General features: G+C 42.3%; 1 protein-coding gene across 1 annotated transcript in view; it reads right to left on the reverse strand.

The window, feature by feature from the left end:
- Positions 1–5,161, reverse strand: part of RNF145 (ring finger protein 145) — a 46,607-nt gene that overhangs the window by 20,531 nt on the left and 20,915 nt on the right. The window lies entirely within an intron of this gene.

Genomic DNA, 5,161 nt, shown 5'->3' on the forward strand with positions numbered 1-5,161 from the left:
CCTTAATCCCCTGCCATCAGCCAGCAGGCAATACTCCTGACCTTCCACATGCAGATCCCAGACCCGTGTTTCTGCCATGCCCTGCGACGCTTCCTGTTCCACACTCCAGGGCAGCTGCAGCTTCACCCTTGTTAGGACACCACCAGCTCTGGCATCAGCAGCACAAAAACCCTGTGCTTGTTTCTGGCTGATCCTGTCCAGCCATTCACATCTACCTGCATCACATCCCAGGAACACCAGACACACACACTTGATCTCACCCTGCATGGAGTTCGCAGAGTCTGTTTGCTCAAGGGGCAATTCATCCAGGGCAGCTGCAGCTTCACCCTTGTTAGGACACCACCAGCTCTGGCATCAGCAGCACAAAAACCCTGTGCTTGTTTCTGGCTGATCCTGTCCAGCCATTCACATCTACCTGCATCACATCCCAGGAACACCAGACACACACACTTGATCTCACCCTGCATGGAGTTCGCAGAGTCTGTTTGCTCAAGGGGCAATTCAGTTATTCTGTGTTTATTTTTATCAGTGAGGCAAACCAAACTTGCTGGGAACAGATGCAGACAAAGCATAGCAAACAGGACCAGAAACCACAGCCAATACAAGAATTGCTCTTTTTATTTCAGTGCAGAAATAGATGCAACTTAGTGCTACTGGGACCGTTCGCTTCTTCCCAGAAATGTGGAAATACACCCTGCTCCTAGGATTAGCTTGCTGCCCCAAGCAAAGATATTCCCATTTTCACTTGCAAAAAAATCTCTGGAATTCAAGACATAAATCTGAAAGTACTAAAACAAACACCTCAAAGCCTGTTCTTCATAGCCGACAACGCTGCCTACTCAGAGCAGCTTTTCAAGTGTCATAGTGTATGTGAGGTATGTTGAAATGGGTTCTTTAGACTGCAACTTAAAATTAAAAACACATTAGGACTGAAAAGGTACCTAAAACAACAATTCTAGACAGAAAGCTTCCCCTTGTTCTCCAGGTATATCTAAGCACAAGCGCTTTTTTTACACCTTCCAAAATCCGTAAGGTTGTAATCCTTGGGGCAAAGGGTATTTTTTTTATTTATTTACATCATATGGACCAGCAGAAAGCACTTTCTGAAAGCATCAACAACACAAACAGGATAATCCGTCAGTTACAAAAGAGGAAAAAAAAAATAACAGCACTTGCAAAATGCTGAAGATGGCTTTTTTTCTTAGCAAAATCATGCTCCATCCTCATTTTGGGTGAAAACACAGGCTATCCCTAAGCTGCTGGAAGGAAAGCAGTGAAGACATCAAGTTTCTTCTATATTTGTTAGGAAACAGGTTACAAAATCATCCAGGATACCAAGTACAGCAAGATGACCTTACACAATTTAGCCAAGAAACACGAACAAAGCTGCACTTACAGTTGCTTCTTCAACACCAAAACGTGCTTGGAGATGACCCAAATTTCTTTGAGCTACATTTCTTGCTGTTGTCTGATTCAGTCATCTGCACAGAGGTCTGCACTTGGCTGAATTCTCTAAGTAACTCTCAATTATAATTGAGTTTTAGGCCCACCAGCTTGGAGAAGCAATGTTTTAAGATCTCCTAAATTTTTTAAACAGTATTTGTATATGATGTCTGAATGAGGAAAGTGAAAGCAATGATTCTCTTATTACCAGTACAAATACAAGGATCTTTTGGCACAGACACCAATCAGAAGATGCCTCGAACAGCTGCAGTGCCATACAAGATGCTGAAAAAAGCAAGTGCCTGCACTCAATTTTGATCAATTAAAGCTGTATTAATCTGCAGCTTTTACATTTGAGGATTGTTCACTTTACTGCAGCAATGTAAGAAAACAAGAATGCCAGAATCATTATTTACTAGTTAATGAAATGACTGAAACTACATTACTTTGGAAAATTAGGATTTAAGGAAAAAAGCTTAGATCAGACTGCCTGCTGCTCATCCTGTAGATGCATTCCCAGCCTCATTTAATCCAACTGCTGGCCTGTTAACAGGTACCCATGGACAGCCATGACTAAATTGCCCTACAAAGGTAAAGAGATACAGAGTGTCACATGTGATCATTTTTTTTGTTACTGAAATACAAAAACATCTTCCACTACTAAAAATACGCTTCCTAATTGACTCACATAAGGCACAGTGGTTATCTGACCTGACTCATATTGCTGACATTTAGTTTGGCTGATTAATCTCCACTGTCAACATCAAACGCACTCTCCTAGGTTTCTAATGTCTACAGACAACCTTAAAATTAAGTGTATTTTAAGTTTATCCGTAAGAAATAATTCAGTCTCCTGCTCCCTCCTTTCTCATTTTAAGCTCTGCGAGGCTCAACACACTTGGGACATAATCATAATAAAACTGCAAAACATGAAGTAAGATAATGATGTAGACTCCAGTTTTAGCATTAAGAGTGTGTTTAATTGCATCACTTCTGTTCTGCATAACTGCACCACTTATTTTCCCAAGTTGCTTTTTGCTGGAAATGGGTAAAAGAAATGTGATCCTTTTAAGCAAAACATTTGTGCTACTACATGTAAAACAAAACCAGCGTCCACCTTTCTTTCAGGAGCAGCAGGACTGTGGTAAATTAATTTAGTTCGCTGAATTCTTTTAAACTGCATTCTTTTGCCTGAGTAGTCTTCCTTAGCATGAGTAGCTGAAGCTGCTGGAGTCTTCAGCCACAAGCTGCAAGCTCCCACCTAGGAAAGCTGAACTTATCTTGAACTTCTGCTCCGTTACGTGAAGGGGGGCCCTGAGACCAGTGTGAACTCTGGCTCACAGCAGAAGCTGCAACCTAGATAAAAGCAGCTATCACCCACCTGGAGACAGAGAAAGAATCCAACAGGGAACAAGAAGACCCTGGACCACCCACCACTGGACCAAGGGGTGTGTGTGAAGAAATGGTGCCTAGACTCTAACACCAGGGATTTGTGTGTTCTGGGTCCCTGGCTGGAGGCAACCAGCTCAAGCTGCTCCTATTGCTGTGCCACTCCATTACTAAACTAATTTTTCTCAGAATTGGAAACTCTGCTGCAGGAAACCAGACAGGATCTCAGACCACTTTCACAACTTGTCATCTCCAGATATCCAAGTGTTGGCATCAGGTGAGTTCACCAGGTACCTCTGGAGCAGGAGGCACTGAAGGGTGAGTGTTAAAATTCCCCAAGCAGATTTGGAGGAAGTCCTGCAGTGGGTTTGAGTCCCTCTCAGTATCAGGGTGTATTCGAGTCCCTCCCCTACTGCAGCTCACTTAGGGCTGCACAGCCTGATCAGTGTCATGTGCACAGAGAAAGGGGATTCAAGTTCCACACAAAAAAACGGGGTTCGAGTCCCTCATAGCAATGGCAACTATAATCCTTTGGATACAAACTGTTGGCCAAATCTGAGACTAAGATCAGATCCAGCTGCACCTACACTGCTCTCTGAACCTCATGACTCCACAGGAGGGTCTCCCTGACAGTCTTTTTTGCTGCTTTTTCTTTATTCTTTCTGGTAAAACAGAACAAACTCGGCGTAGAAAAGGGGATGCCCTTGGCCACGGTATTGCAAAATTGGGAATAGATTTATGGTACAGCTCAATTATCTAAAAAGCACACAGTGGCTTTGTGCCAGGAGGAATGGCCATATATTACTAGGACAGCTGGTGGGGGCCCCGGGAAATTTGGCCACTACATGGAACTTTCAATCAATTAAGACTCACTTATTTATGACACTGCTTAGAGGATAAAAGCCCTGGACAAATGCATTACTGTTTTAGGAAAAGAAAATTGGATACACCAGTCTCATGTCAAACGAGGGGTGAGTAACCAGCCAGCTAATGAATGATGGCACTATGAAGAACTGATACTCTGAAGAGATGAAGTGGGACAGCTCACTCACCACTCTTGGTGCTGTTAACCCAGATGACCACAGCTGCATGGCTAAGTACAAAATCAATGAACAATTCAGTGTGGTATGAAGTTAACAAGACTAAAGAGGAGCTAATTCACATAGATTGTTAGGGGCTGGGTGACCAAACCTCTGTAAAACCCAAAGAAAGAGCTCACATTTTTTGTTGTGTATTGGATACAGCTCATGATCCAGCTTTAATAAAGAGAACCAGCAAGACCAAAGTTGATTGCCCCAGTGCTACCCTTGTTTAACATTCAATTCCAGCTGCTGTGTGTGATTGGACATCTGGATCTCAAATAAACAGAATCTATGTTAATGTGACCTGTGAACAAAATTAACTCAATACCAACCATTGTCTTACTGCCCAGCACAATGAGCTTAGTTACTACCCCTCTACCAGTAAGGGAGGAGCTGATCCCACAGATTTCTGAAATCAGCACTGGCTTTTTAGCTGATTTCAAGCATGACTGTAGATACCATCTACGGCAGCCACAATCATAAGAGAAGGGGAAGGCTGTATCTTACACACTGAAATTCAAAAAAAAAAAAAATTGGGATAATGTGATTGATTTTGAGAAAGAATTCCAGCTGTGGTGGTAACCAGCCAATTTCCCATATAACCCCAGAGTAATAAGGCCACAGCTTTTGTCTGAACAATATGCACCACATCAGAATACACCACAGACCCAATCCCTGTGTTAGGATTGACTCATGATGCAACTGCACTCTATCCACTAGAGCTGAGTATGGGCCCAACAAAACAATATCAAACGGCAGAATGTTGATGGGCATGTTGTAGGAGAACAACAAAGATTTATTTGTGAAAGTAAAACCATCAAAGCTCAACACATTTGTTTTGACGCTGAACAAAACGCCTGTCACTTGAAATACATTCCAGAGATACCCCTGAAACTGTACTTGCCTATGTTGGAAAGGGATGTGTTTGTGTAAGAACTCTTCGTAATCTTTTGTTTGTAAATAACATCACTGTAGGGACAAATAATCGCTCCATTACTTCTAACTGTGGAAACACTGTGAGATGCAATTTTAATTATTCAGCTCCTATTACGTCCAATCAATGGTTACAGTCCAATTATACTTAAGCTAAAATTTACTACCTATCCCCATCAGAATGAATCCTGCACTGGTGAAGAAGCTACTAAAACCTGATGACCCATATCAACTACTGGAACAAGTCCAAAACAATGGACAAAAAATTCTAGTCACCATTCAGTGCAGAAGAGATGTGTCATGTCACGGAAAGA

The sequence above is a fragment of the Corvus brachyrhynchos genome, unplaced genomic scaffold (genome assembly GCF_000691975.1).
Source record: "Corvus brachyrhynchos isolate BGI_N302 unplaced genomic scaffold, ASM69197v1 scaffold21, whole genome shotgun sequence".
In the NCBI taxonomy this organism is placed as follows: Eukaryota; Metazoa; Chordata; class Aves; order Passeriformes; family Corvidae; genus Corvus; species Corvus brachyrhynchos.